At 28.1% G+C, this 15,992-nt stretch overlaps 1 protein-coding gene across 8 annotated transcripts in view; it reads right to left on the bottom strand.

The window, feature by feature from the left end:
• Ten-m (teneurin transmembrane protein Ten-m) overlaps positions 1-15,357 on the bottom strand; it is a 59,428-nt gene extending 44,071 nt beyond the window's left edge. For 5 of the 8 annotated variants that reach the window (XM_075728518.1, XM_075728524.1, XM_075728525.1 and 2 more), the window contains exons 1-2: positions 14,888-15,357; positions 12,275-12,759 (exon numbers count right to left, since the gene is read on the bottom strand). The gene's annotated coding sequence lies outside the window, so the exon portion shown is untranslated. Of the gene's footprint in view, positions 1-12,274; positions 12,760-14,887 lie in introns of those variants that run through there. The other 3 variants (XM_075728520.1, XM_075728519.1, XM_047063254.2) reach the window with 3 other exon arrangements.
• Positions 15,358-15,992: the final 635 nt, after the last annotated feature.

The raw sequence follows: 15,992 nt of genomic DNA, 5'->3' as shown, positions 1-15,992 counted from the left end.
ATCATATATAAAATAGAGAATGTGGTCTTCTAAAGTCCATCATTCATTCATTTTCACATCCATCCATTTACCTATCTATCCACCATATCTACCATCAGTCATAACGACAGATGATGACGACGACGATAGATAAATAGAAAATGGCATTGACAGAAACAAGAACAAATGAAAGAAAAAAAATAAAACAAAATTCTAAAATTTAGATGAGAAAAAATTTTCATTCCATTCGGTTGTTTGAAAATTCATATTATGGAAAAAAAAGCCAAAAAAGATGATGTTTTTTTTAATGTCGTTTGAGATATGTAGATTATTTTTTTTTTTTTTTTTTTTTTGCAAAGAAACAACAACAATAACAAAAATATTATCACACATCATCATCAGAAGAGTAATAATAATAAGTTCATAGTGGTTGACGAATAACGAATCAACAACGATGATTATGGCCCACCCCGAAATAAAAAAAAATGATAATGATGGCCAAAATACACAACAACAATAATGATGATAATAATAATAATAATCGACAGGTAAAGATAACTTATTTATTTATTTATTTTAATCACAAAAAAATGGGAAAGAGGGGCTGATTGTGTGTTGAACATTGTTACTAAGTATACAAGTTGATTTGGTTTGATTTAAAAAAAAATAGTGAAAACAAAACAACAAAAAAAAACCAAAATTTTCACTTTTGCAAACGCACGCACATTAGTAATAATGATAATAATCATTATCTTTGTTGATGCATATTAAAGAAATAGCCAAAAACTACAACAATCTATGATCGAAAGTCGTTATATAATAATGAAAATAATAAAGATTAGCTTTTGGTATTCAAAAATTTGGATTGTTTTCTTTATCTTTATATTCTTCACTTTTTTTCGAATATGTTTTCATTCGAGTGTGTGTGTTGATTAGTGAAGATGAAGTGGTGCATATAGAAGATTTAGAACGAAAAAAAAATTGACAACAAACGCACGCAAATGACAAAATGAATACATAGATTGAGATTTTAGATGATGAATTCATTCGTAGATATTATCATCATCAATAATGATGATAGAAAATTGTCTTGAGGCTAAAAGGTAATATGATAAAATTTTGTTTTTTTTTTATTTTCATAAATTACGCCAGAAAACTATATATGTAAATTATTCAATATACGTAATTCAAAAAAAAACACTAGTTTGATCATATATACCTGAAATCTGATGATACAATGAATATATCCCGGATATATCTGAATTCCACATAAATTATTTACTTTCTTATTTGATCTTGTGTGTGTGTATGTGGGTTACATAAAAATGGGATAAACATATCAGGTTGGTTTGATCAATTTTCATCATCATCATCATTTGCATAATTGGAATTAAATTTTAATTTTTTTTTTCAACAGAAAAACTAAAAAACATTTGGACAAAATTCCAATGAAATGAAATGGAACACTTTATGCATTTCGTATTAATTTATTCATTTTTTTTCTGTCTCTTTAACATGTGTCTGATCATATGAAGATTTATTGATGGGTGACCAACGAAAAAAAAATGTCATTCTGTCACCAACTTAACATATGGAAAAAAAGATTGGTCATGTATTTTTGACTGAAATTCAAATGATAGATCTTTATCAGTTCATCATCACATCACGATAAACAAAGTGATAGAAATTTATGCAAATGAAATATTTTTTTTTTTTGTTGTTTGCTATTTTGAATAACAATTAAATCTTGAAAATTAAACGAATCAACAATGTCGTTGAGGGAGTGAGTGAGTGAAAAAAAAACAATCCAAAATAACAAACTGAATTTGTTCATCACAATGGATAAAAGAAAAAAGAAAAACTTGTCTCCAAAACGGATGAAAATGAAAAAAAAGTAGACAGAAAAAAACTTTGTCGTTGTTGTTGTTGTTGCTGAAGCAAAAGCGTATAATTATTGAATCATTAAATGATTGTTAATAGGGCAAGCAAACATAATCATTTTATATATGAGAATTTTGCCATAAGCATAAACTGGTCGCACACACACACACACACACACACACACACACAGATATCAAGGTTAGGCATTAGAATACAATTTTTATATCATCGTCGTTTAGCTGTTGCTGCTGACCAATAATTGCGTGTATAAATCTGTCTGTGTGTGTGTGTGTGATTTCTATCGAAAACTATCATCACTATAGTTGTTGTAGAAAATTTTTTTTAGTATTTTAATATTACAGGTCAATAATATAATTGCATAATTGATCAATAAATATGATTAAATCTATTTCCCGCCATCACCATCACCAGATGTTGAATGCTAGATGCTAGTGTGCTAGATTTGAAAAGAACAAAAAAAAAATAACATCGATCAACTTGAACTAAAAAAAAAAAAATTTTTTTTTTTCATTTCAACCATTAACTATGGAATATGTCGCCGGTGATGATGATTAGAGTAAAAAAAAAATGTTAGGCAACAACAATAATAATTTGCTTCAAAAAAATACCAGAAAGAAAAATTTTAACAATTTAATATCAGGTCAATATATGTACCAGAGGAAAAAAAATGATAATTCATCCAAAAAAGATCTATGATAATAATAATAATGATCGATTATCATGAATATCGCTCATCATTTTCAACAACAACAACAAAAATTCGAACGACGATTATCATCATCATGATCAATAATAATAATAATCATAATCGTGGCAAGTGGTTGACGAAATCGTGAAACATATGGACAAATTAAATCTATTATGATAATAATATCAACATCTTCCGGTGGTAGCCACACTGTTTTTATTTTCTTTTTTTTCCAGAAAAAATTCGTGTGCATTATCCAATTTTTTTTATACATGATGATTTACGTACACTAGTACTACTATTAATAGTATGTTATTAGTGAATTTTTAATTTTTTTTTCTTAAAAAAATTTTACTTAAAATCAATACGGATTCATATTCATGACTGTGTTCTGTGTGTACACAGGTAATCAGGTATAAGAATGATAATGATGAAAGTAGATAACAACGACAAATGATCAAAAAAAAAAAAAAAAATTTGGCTATTAAAATGAATGACCGATCATCCGAAAAAATGATGACAGGCTTTTTTGACTTTTTAAGATTTTTTTTTTTTTTGCTATTCATTCATTATATAACGCCACCATCATATTTTTTCTGCTACAGATTTTGAGAAACAAAATTTACGTGTACCAAAAAAAAAAAATAGAAGATGGGAGAAAAGCGATTCAAATCGATTTTCAAAAACAGTATGTTTTTCTGATATTTTAGTGTGACCAACCAAAAAAAAAAAAAAAAAAAACATATTCGAATGACGAACCCGCACATTTATATTAGGAAATGATATGTTATTTGTGGTGTGTTAGTGTGTGATGGCCACTGGGCATCACTGATCATATTTGAAAAATTCTAGAATATGAAATATCAAGTGAAGCTATGTATGTTCAATGTTTAGCTACCAGCCAAAAGCTACAATTCATTCATTCATTTGGATTTCAAATAGTCATGATATTATAAGATAAAAATCTACGTGATAAGAAAGAATCATCATCATCATCATGATGATGTTTGGCTCAAGCATAAATGTAGAATTTGATGAAAAAAAGCAAGCAAGCAAACAAACAAACAAACAATAAGAAGATTCGATTCACATTCAAAATCGATCAAATCATCATTGTATATGGTTGAAATGAAATGGACCGATCGAAGATTGGTTGTATAGAAATGATAGAAAAAAAAGAGAAGAATAAGATAAATGGACTTTTCGATTTCTTAGTCAAGAAGCAAATGGAAAAAAAAGTGAGGAGCCAAAAACAAAATCGAGAAAAAATCTGCCCATCTGATGATGGCGATGGCTATGACGATGGGCAAGAATGGTCGATATACTAAATGGTAAATGGGTGGTCAATCAATAATGTAAGTTTTTTTTGTGTGTCGTAGGGAGGGGGAAGAAGAGAATTAAACGATGAACATTTGCTTCCAAACATTATTTGATTTGTCTTGAGTGAAACTTTATGATCAAAATTATATAAATTAATTGCAAAAACCAAAAAGACAAATTAAACTTTGGTGAATGATTTCACTTTTCAAATTGAATTGAATTCAAAGAGAAAATTCACCACTTTTAAACATAATTATCCATTGCATAATATGTGAGAAATTATGAAATCTACTAAATTATCATTTACTATCTATTTTCATTTAAAAAAAAGGATGATGATGATAATCTCTTGATATGTTAACAAATCACATGATAACGTTGTTCATATGTTATATCAAAGAACTCGGTCACAAATGAATGCAACAACAACAAAAAAAAAACAAAAACAAAAATCCATAAGATTTAGAATCTTATTAACAAGTAAGAAATGAAAAAAGAAAAATCTTTTGCAGAATATAAATCCCTTGCTGAGATATATATCCAACCAATAAATGCAAAATGGAAATACATTTATTCGATGACTGTTATGATGATTACGATGATGATGATGATGATGATGGAAAATATAAATTTATTATTTTCACATAATTTTCATCGAAACCGATTTATGAGTATTCGTCGTTTAGTTCGATAATCTTTTTTTCTCACATCAATTGACAGCATCAAATGGAGAAAAAAAAAATAGTTGCGTGCATGAATTTCATTGCTTGGACCATATATACAGTAGGATTGATGGATCATAAATGACTGGAGAGAGCGAAAAAAAGGTCAAGAAATTTTTCATCATCAATGAAAACAACAATATTATGGAATTCGGGCATGGTTTTTCATATATGATGAATGAATTGAATAATACATTTTCGGACATTGAAAAGAACAATGGAAAATGTTAAATAATTTTCAGAAAAAAAATGAAAAATTTCAATATGACAAATTTGTTCCATGTCCATAATCATCAACATAATATTCCCACAATTTAAAACCAATCTGTTTATCATCATCATGACAATAATTGTCAACACACACACACACACAAACAGTCAATGAAAAATTTTCTTTCTCTATATTCTTCGATATCAAGTCAATTAGAAATAAAAATTTTAATATTGAAAACTTTCGAGACGAACTTGTGTGTGTTTTTTATTTTCTGTCTAAAAATGAATGATATATCTGCTAGATAAGGAAATCGATCATGAATATCATCAGTGTGTGCACGGAAGCCATACATAAGGTGCTCATGAGAAACATGTTTATGTGAACAGCAGAAGCTATACTATATTTGACACATTCGAAAAAAAAACAACGACATTTTAATGGGTTAACAACACAAATCATCAAAACATGCCAAGCCTAAAATAGTCGGAAAAAATGAACGAAAAAAAAAATTCTATGCAAACATATTACTATGACAAGACAAAAGATTTGTCATCAAAGTGTTGATTATCCGTGTGGTGAATTCACCCCTAAAGGGGACAAATACACACACAAACACATTTCATACACACCATGATAATAATTATTTTTCAAAATGGAAATTGTCTACAATCATCCTCATCTAATAAATACCACCAAATAACCCAAAACCAGCCATTATAAATGTTTTGAAGTAAGAAAAAAATGAACAATTTTTTTGCACAATGGAAATCGGTGTAAATGAGGTGAATTAAGGGTGCGTATAAAAACGACGACAACAACAACAACAACAACAAAAGTCAAGACTGGAAACAACACCCTGATTTGCATAATTTTGTATAATTGCTATAACGGAATCTGAAATAAAATTTACCTGTTGGATTATAATATAATGTGCACACCAAATACACTTGAGAAGGTCATGTGTCACCATACTCATTTTAGTTTGGCTATAATTGTATAATGGAACAACTTGTTGATGTTGTCCAAGTCTAGTGCCAATGGAGTGTTAAGAAATACGACAGCAATGATAATTATAAATTGTACATGGGTACAAAGGTTTGTTTCATTCATTTCCATTATTCTTTAATCAAGCGAAACTGTTTTACACGAACAGTATTTAGAAAATATACTAACGAATTGATGACCACAAATCAAATCAGTCGAATACAAACACCACACACACATAGATATAGGATATTAATTACAAATTCGTTGATTAAAGACAACAAAAAAAAATAAAAAGAAAAACAACTTTTCAGTCTAGTTTCAATCATCAATGTCATCATCATAGGACATTCAATTTAGATAAGAATTTCAGTCAGTTTGTCTGCAAACCACTAAAATTCAGATGACACATTAAGGTTCTATGAGTACGACAAACATGATGAAAATCTGGAAAACGAAAGATAAAAAGAGAGAATCGAGATTATCCGACAAGTAAAACATGTCATGTAGATTTTTTTTGTTGTTGTTGTTTCGTCATCCATTACATCTTGTGCATCGGCCAAAGAAGAAAAACGTTCAAACGAAAAAAAATGTCAACATTATTCGTAAAACGATTTTGGGTGAAACGCATTGAAATGAAGTAGAAGAAGAAGAAGAAAAAAAATTTCAAGATATCCTTACGACAAAGATCTTTTTTAATCTTTTCACTGATTGTTTCGAATTCAAGTTTTTTTTTTCGTATTAAATGAATAAAACACATGGCCAGCAGCAGAACAGATAAAGTTTCGAGATGTGTGTGTGTGTGTGCTTGTACACAAAATGAATACACTATGGTTTATATTTGGATTTCATGTTCATGTCAATTGACATTCTAGCTTGTCAAAAAAACATTGTCACTTGATAAAAGTCAAAAGAAAAAAAAGTAAGGATATGTGGAAAAAAAATTCGGGTGCTTATGATCAACAACAACAACAACAACAACAACAACAAAAATAAAAAATAAAATAATATCGACAAATCACCTCACCAAAACAAACAACTGACCAAAATGAACAAATGAAAGATCGCAAGAAAAAAAAGAAAAAACCGAATATTATATTTTGCAATTTGACCGGTGGGGACCATATTGATTCAATTGTCATAAAATCGGTTGATTTTTTTCAATGTGTCATATGAACGTTTGTTTCGTGTGTGTGTGTGTGTTTAAGGAATTATCAATTCGATTATCAAATATGTCACAAAAAACACATTCATCTTAAGTGTAGAAAAAAACATATTTTTCTTACTTTTTTTTCTGCAAAAAATGAAAAATGGGAATAGAAAAATAAATTCGGATCACGAATTTTTGGAGACTTAACATCATCAGGGGAACAACCAAAAAAATGATGTGTGTGTGTGTGTGTTTGTAACGATGGCAATCGGTGACAGAAGCATCAGCCATTTGTGTGTGTGTGTGTGTGTGTATCAATTCTCTTCTTAACAAAGTCAGATGATAAAAAAAAACTTACACACATGGTATTTGGCCACAGACTGACATGGAAATGGATTTGAACAAAAAAATAAATATGATGAACTTATACACATAATTTGTACAAAGTGAAAAATTTTGATTAATAACCTCTCTCTCTGGCATACAACATGGATATATTTAAGATAAACTTATATTTCATAATTTTTCATCTTCTTATTCTTCTTCTTCTCTGTCATCTTTGTGTCTTTTAAAACATCATCATCGAAAAGAATCATTGGAAGATGAACAAAATTGCAAAGCCAATGGCATCAGTAGACATGGACAATGTTACCATTGCTACAAACAAACAAATTGATACAAATGTTGTTAGATTTGTTGAATATGAATGTAAAAAATCTTTCAAATGATGATCGAAAAATTCATTTCATTAAATCATCATCAAATAAAGAGATTATTTAAAAAAAAATTAACTCTGAATTAATTGCCAAAAATTGTTTCTCCATTGATGGAAAAAAAATGAAAATTTGATCTCCAAAAAAAAAAATCTTTATATGATGAATGAATGAATGATGAATTAAACCATCATTGATCATCAACAAATGGCAATGATAATTTGCTGGTTTGAAAAAAAAATGATAAAGATGTTGTATTCCATTTCATATCACTTTGACAAATGCATTTTCAAGTGCATTTTTTAATTTTAAAGAGAGAAAATTTTTAAATTTTTTTTTTCATTCATCAACTATTTAGATTCAAAATAATGATAACAAAGAAAAAAAAACAACATTCTAATTGATACATTTGGTGTTTGTAATGAAAAGAAGAAGAAAACATTTTTAAAAAAAATTTGTGAATTATGCTGTTTTCATATATATAACTATTTCGATATGAAACGATTATTATTTTCCAAATATACTAGAAACAAAACAAAATATTTCAACTCATTTATTCAGTATAATATTTGATATGATACGGAAACAAAATGAATATAAATGGATTATGGAAGAAGATGGATGAGACAGTAAGAGAAACATTCAATAATCAAATCAAAGCATATGATGATGATGATTCAATGATGTATCATTTTTATGGATATGGATATGCAGAGCTAATCTTCTTAACGAAAATGAAGAGAAAAAAAAGAAGAGAATAAAAAAAAATATGATAAAAGATATCCCGTAAATGTCAAAATTATATGATCGATTTTAAGATTAACACACACACACACACAAACACACATCAAGAACAAAGAAACTTGAAGTCAAAAAAAAAAATATAAAGTTATAAAACACAAAATGATGATAAGACGAATTTTGAATAAAACTAGGGACCTAATGTGGGTGGATAATGGATAAATGGGTGGTCCTCATCATCATAAACAAAAGACAGTAATTGTTGTTGTGTTTTCAACCATCAATACCGACAAACCATCATTGGGATTTCAGATGGAAAAAAAATTATCATTATCATTTTACAAAATAAAAAATGAAACAATGAAATGTCATTCAAATATATACATATATGATCAACCAAAATTCACAAACAAAAAAAAAACATCATACGACTCTGTAATGAATCACAGCAACAGCAGCAAAAAAAAAGTCACACACAGAGACACAATCAAACGTGTCAAAATGATTGTAAAATTATAAAATAAAAAAAAATAATCTAGATATTGGAATGAAATTGAGAAGAAGAAGAAGAAGAATAAATTAGATTTGCAAATCTTTAACTTTTTTTTATCGTAATCTTTATTTGTTATTTGTGAGTGTACACACAACACAAGCATATTATTATATCATCGTTGACCACCTTCGATTCAATTGCCAATAAATGCCACATGTGTTTATCATCATCATCATCATCAATGTGTGTGTGTGTGAGTCGTTGTCGTTAATTCAAATTTTATATTCAATTCATTATCGATAAAATTAAATCTAAAATAGTTGAAATTAAAATTGCAAAATAAGGAAAATAAATTCCAGATTGATCATCATCATCAATTTTTTTTTTTTTGAATGCGCAACAAGCATTTTACCGAAATATATAAAAAACGAATAAAGATAAGCTAAAGAGAGATCCTCAAACATTAGCAAGGACAAACACACACACACAAAATGATGAAAATGAATGAGCCCTGCAAAGGATTTCCAAGCGACTTTTGTTATTCCATTCAAGATACTACTATAGGAGAAAATCTTAAATAAAAACACACATGCAAACAAAATGATATCGATTACAATCGTCCAGTAAAAAAAACGAACGAATAAATTTCAATTTGTTGGCTGAGAAAATAAAAGGTTCAACAAAGAAAAAAAACACTTAAACAATTATTAATTTAGAAAGGATTTAGATGAAAATGAAACAGAAAATCATAAAAAAAAATTAAATCCGAGTATAATAAAACAAAAACAAAAAAAAACTGTCTGAGAAAAAAAAGGTAAATGAAACTTGAAAACTTGATCAACATTTCAAGTGTAGGATGATGCGACAAGATCACAATTATATGTGTATATATGTTTGATCATTATCATCAACACATCCAATTTCATCATCATCATCGTAATCATGATCATCATCAAATAATGAGATCAGATCTATTAAGTGATGGTTTTAAACAGAAAAAAGCAAACATAGTCATAGGTCACCTGGTCACTAAACAATTTATGATCGAGATAAAATGATTTTTTGCTATTTTTGTTGTTGTTGTTGTTGTTGTTATCTCTAATCTGCTTTTTTTTCTTTCTTTTAATTGTGGATAAACCACATTTTTGATGATCAAAATAAAAAAAATCAAGTTTTTTTTGCCATCTTTTTTTATATCGATTCCAGAATGATAAGAAAAAAATAAACGAATATCATTTGGCAATGATGATGATCATGGTGGTTAGTAGGCAAAGTGGATCGCATTGACAAATAAACATTTTGCAAAGCGATAATAATTGACCAATTAAGATTCACACATGTCTTGAACGAATGAAATGAAAACATAAAAACAAGCCGAATAGATTTGAAATTGACCTTAATGATGAACCTTCATATATTCACGAATGATGATGATGATGATCAAAGAGAAATTTCTCATAAGTGAGTGAATGAAAGATAGACCGAATATGTTTAATCAATCAACGAAAGAAAAAAAAAGTAGAAAATGAAAACAGCAATGATGATGATGTATACAATGTACACTATTAATTAATATCTATTTATGCAGATAATATTTGGCTTTTTAATCAAAAATGTGCAAGTGATCCTTAATGTTTGATTCAATCTTGTTATTACGACATTCATCATCAAATATGCAACATGATAATCAACGGTGATTGACGACATCTAAAACGAAGTAAAAAAAAAATCGCATATAAAGATTCTAAAGTAGATAGCTAAAATGATACAAAAATGAAACCGGCTATCGATCGATACACTACGGTATAGGTGTATAATTTAATGTCAACATCCCCCATCAAACACACACACATATTGATGAACAAGTAAAAAAAAATCTAATCAATGATGACCGAAATGTACCGAAATAATCAAATCTTTTGATAAATCACTAGAAATTGAACTGAATTTCAATGAAAAAACAACTATAAGGTCCCGAAGAAAAAAAATGGTGATTTCAATTTTTTTTTCTTTTACCGCTGCTAATACTTTTACACAGTGCAGAAAAAAAGAGTAGCCAAAATTTATGTTTATTCAATTTTAAAAATTATTAAATTCAACAACAACAACAAAAATCGAAACAAGCGTGGTTATGAATACACAACAACAACAACAACAACATTGACGAGCAATGATGATGATGGAACAAGCCGAATATATTATTATTATTCGACCAAAAGGAACAACAACAACGAAAAAAATTTCCAAGTAATGATGAAAAGCACCACTATACACCAAGGATCAAAGTGAAGATGCTGAAAAAGTTTAAAAAAAATTTTTTTGATAAATATTCACTCACACACACAGACAGAGCAACGAGAGTTTTTTTTCGCTATCGGCATCACTATCTCTATCTAAACTGGGATGCTTAATTTTTTTTCGTTTTTTTTCTTCATTTTTTTTCATTTCCAGAAACTAAATTAAATCATGCATTTTTTTATCATCACCCTCTTTCAAAAAAAACGCATGATTTCATTTTGTTGTTGTTGTCGTTCGTTCGTTTGTTTGTTTGTTTGTTTGTTTGTTTATTTGTTTGGTGAAGAATCCTCTCATCATTTATTCGATAAATAAAACTTGCTTTATTCTGTGGAAAAAAAAGCTTCTTACTATGTCAAAGAATTTCAGAGAATGAAGCAAAAAAAAAAAACAAGAATAAAATTTTTTTTAGGCCCATACACTATAATATCAACAATGAAGATGAATAAAAATTCTTCTGTATGTATAACACAAATAAAACCTTTTTGGCTTTTATTTCTACTATAGCTTTCACTCGGTCGCTGTTACATTGAATTAGGAAAAAAGCTTTTCGATGCTTTACATTGATGATGATGCAACCACCAAAAAGAAAAAAAAAGAAGAATGATAGTGTACAAAATTTGGATTTTTTTTTCTCGGTATTAGTACGTGCGTTGTGTATTGTTCCAAAAACAAATCCAAACCAATGAGAGAAAGAGAGAGAGAAAGTGAAACTATCCATCTTTCTTTCTCTTTTTTTTTGTTGCAATGATCGACAAAACTTGTTTTTATGTTGAAATTTGTATACAAATTTGTAATGTAAATATTTATTCAATGAAGAATGGTGAAAGCTTACCGAGAAAAAAAAACCGAAAGCTATATTGGTGTAAATATTGAATGAATGTACGGAATTTAAAAGAAAAGAAAAATAAAATCCATCGATAATGGTGGTGGTGGTGGCGGCGGTGATGATGATGTGATTTATATTGTGTTTATATAAAATGAACGGAATATCAAGAATAATTTTTCATTTAAAATAAAATTTAAAACAAAAAAAAAAGAGAGAGGCATTAATTTCATTTGCCAAAATTTACCATTTCAATGGCCAATCATGTGGTGATGGTGTGATGTTGAAGATGATGATGATGATTTGACGTTACATGTGATAATTTACAATGTAGTTTTCAAAAAAAAAATCAAAAAATTCAAAAACAACACATTACACATCAACAGAAACACAACCAGTGAAAAAAGAATCAAAAAAAAAAAATCAAATGATGATTTCAACAGTTGTCATCTTTTTTTTTGAATGTCATGTCATGTGTAGATTCAAAGTTTCAGTTGAATTTGGATTTTCATCCATGTTGTATGTTTGAAATGATCGGATTACACTTTGATTAGAGCCAAAGATAATCAGATTAGATGAATAATAATGTTGTATGTTTTTGAATTATATTGTTGTGTTGAAAAATTCAAACATTTATCTCCAGTTTGATAAGTATTCGATTTCAATCCATTCATTAATTCAATAGTGTTGAAAATATTAATGATGACTTTGCAGAAATTATCTAGTTGTCAACTAAATAAAAAAAAAAATGGAACAAAACAACAACAACAAAAAAAAACATTAAATGAATGATTGATAATTGAACTCGTAATGATTACACTTTCACAAGATTTGTCATCAATATTTTTGGATTGTGTAGTAAGATAAAGATACAAAAAAAAATTTGAAAATGATGATAATTTCTCAATAACAAAGCAAAAACCAGCGATACCAGAGAGATATTGTATGAGATTTATGTTTGAATATGTGATTCAAACATAAAAATCTTTGATTCTAAATAAATGAAATCTATTACTCACTGAAAAAATTAATATAGAGGCATTTAAAATATCACAAAATGAATGTGGATTTGATCAGAAATCAAAATTTTTTCTTTTTCCATCATTTTTTTTTGCCGCCACCGCCTACATATCAAATCAAAAATCTTTAGCCATCCAAGTAACTATTATCATAATAAAATAAATTCAACCAAGTAGTAACAGCTGCTGTAGTGGTAGTTGTTGTTTGCTGTTTTTGTTGCAATTCTTGAAATCAAAATCACAAACATTGGTTTTTGGCTGGTTATTTTATATAGATAGAAATTATCATTGCTTGTTTATATAAATTTCATTTTTTTTTTCATGTGTTTCAATTCAATACAACAATCAATCGATATGATGATAATGTTTGATGGTTTATTATAGTAAATATATGTGATTATATAAGTCACGTTTTTTCTATTTTTAAGTGAATGATTATGATTGAAAATCGTAAACAATAATAGGGTGTGTGTGTGTGTGTGGCTCTTAACGACGGAAACAAAGATACAAATGAATTCAAGTGATGAGTAATAATAATTTTCATTCAAATAATATGAATCTTGTTAATTTTATTAGCTAAATAATGTCAACAATATTGCCATGCAACAGAAAAAAAAAATATTTACTCGATTTTCAATAATATGTAGTTCTAATGGTAGAAATAAATGAATTTGGTTCAAGAAAACCAAAAAAAATTCTGAATGGCCAGCATAGAAATTTCATTCTTCAAATAAACTCAACAACACAAACAAACATAATATATATGTTTGTGAGTAGAAAAAATTTCGATCCAAGATGATGACGACACATCTTGCAATGACAGGTCACATTGTTGTATTTGTGACAAAACAAAACAAAACAAAACAAAAAAGTCCGAATACAATAACCAAAAGAATCTTTTGGATGCAATATTCTGGAAACACAAATAACAAGAAAAGAAGAGAGAGAGAAAAAAAATACTATGCCCATTCTATTCAACCAAAAAAAAAAAAAAAAAAAATTCACAGAGTTTTTAAATGAATTCATCCGAAATAAAAATCATTTTCCAATACAATAAGAATCTCGGATCAAAAAGCATTTGTCCAATAATATTTGAGTTCATTAGAAATGAAAAGAAAAATCAAAAACTACAGGATCTATTGAAAGCCACCACCATCATAATCATCATCATCATATTTATACATTTTACTCATACAACAAATTAATAGCATATATACACATGATTATAAATGATTTAACAATTCGCATATATAATAATACAACAACAACAACAAAAAAAAATTAACATCTCTCGTGAGATGGGAATTAGAATTCCTAATAAATGTAAATGTAGGACTTACAGAATGCAAAAAAAGGATAAGAGAGAGAGAAAAAAAAGCAAAGAAAAGAATTTCTAATTTCAAATTCCAAAGAATCTTGAAATTACGAAAACAAGAATCACATCATTATCATCATATTATGATGATTGTAATTGTATTTTTTGGGTCTTAAAAGATATATATCGTTAGTGAGTCAAAATAAAACAAATGTGAAAAAATTCATAAGACATTGTTTGCAAAGTCTAATATAAAAATGAATGAACCATAGAAATTAATAAAAGAAGAAAATGAATTTATGCAATGATTCTGTGCAATCGAAAATTAATTTTGCATAACCAGAATTGAGTTAAAATGGAAAAAAATTGTGATAATTTTGTGGCCAATTCTGATGGCTGATTTTCGTTTTCTGTTTTTCTGGTTATTATTTGATTGATTTTCTTTCTTTAATCAAATCAATCGTAGTCGTTTTATGAAAGCTGAACGATGATGGAAGGGGGAAATATAATCAAATACAAAACTTACATCGCGGTTGTATCATTTGATGGATTTGATGAGAACATTTTATTTGTCATACAAAAACACACACACACACACAGATGGTTGTAAAATATAAATATGTGTTAGAATAAATACACGATGTGTTTAGATATAATAATCATTATTATAATAATTCACCATAATCGTACAAATAGCACGAATATTTTTATCAGATTTGAAAACAAACACAGAAAATGTTTTGGTCGAAATAGAATTTTGATCATAAACAATTGAAAAATGACACTTATTGGCTACTAATATAATCACTGATAATCAATGATGATCACATCGACATATACAAACACACGCACATTCATAGATGAATACAAGGATGATATAATGTTGTGGTTAAGCGCGAATTTTTCATCTTTTCCCTTATTCACAAATAAAAATCTAACCAAACCAAATAAAAACCGTCCGTTCGTAAACGAACATAGACACCGAATGCGAATGTAGATGGATACGATGGTTGAATGGACACATGAACACAAACACACACAAATACGATTACGAAACAGCAGTAGTGGTGAATCCTCTTGTACGATGTGTGGTATGGGAACAAGAAAAGCTAGTTTCTAGCCCCATGGTCAAATAACGTGAAAAGAAGCTGAATTTCTCTCCGTTTTTGTTGTTGTTGTATAGTAGTGGTATTTAATACAGTGAAATGTATTCAACAAGCCACACACACACACAAACAGTAGAATTTTAGAACTTTGTAAATATTTATTTGCTTCTACTTTTTTTATAAGTACCACCCCTTTTATTCGTAGTTTAATTTTGAACCACTACTCTTATTCTTGCGTCTGTGTATATGATGATGATGGGTCTTTGAATCATTTGGATACAAATCCTAAATCCAAAATCGAATAGAATCTCCAATCATTTCAGAAAAAAAAATCCAAATATTGATCAATTTCAATTGATTGATTGAATCCAAAACAAAACAAAAAAACAAAATTTAATCAAACACACACAAACGTTCGTGATTCGTTCAATGAACCAGAAATCAAAAAGAAAATGGGTGAACCAAAACGAATGAAAGAAAATAATCCAAAATTGGTATTGAACAACATTAAAAAAAACGGTAAAT

This window comes from Dermatophagoides farinae, chromosome 2 (genome assembly GCF_024713945.1).
Source record: "Dermatophagoides farinae isolate YC_2012a chromosome 2, ASM2471394v1, whole genome shotgun sequence".
NCBI classification, from domain to species: Eukaryota; Metazoa; Arthropoda; class Arachnida; order Sarcoptiformes; family Pyroglyphidae; genus Dermatophagoides; species Dermatophagoides farinae.
This window is presented reverse-complemented; position numbering and strand designations above follow the sequence as displayed.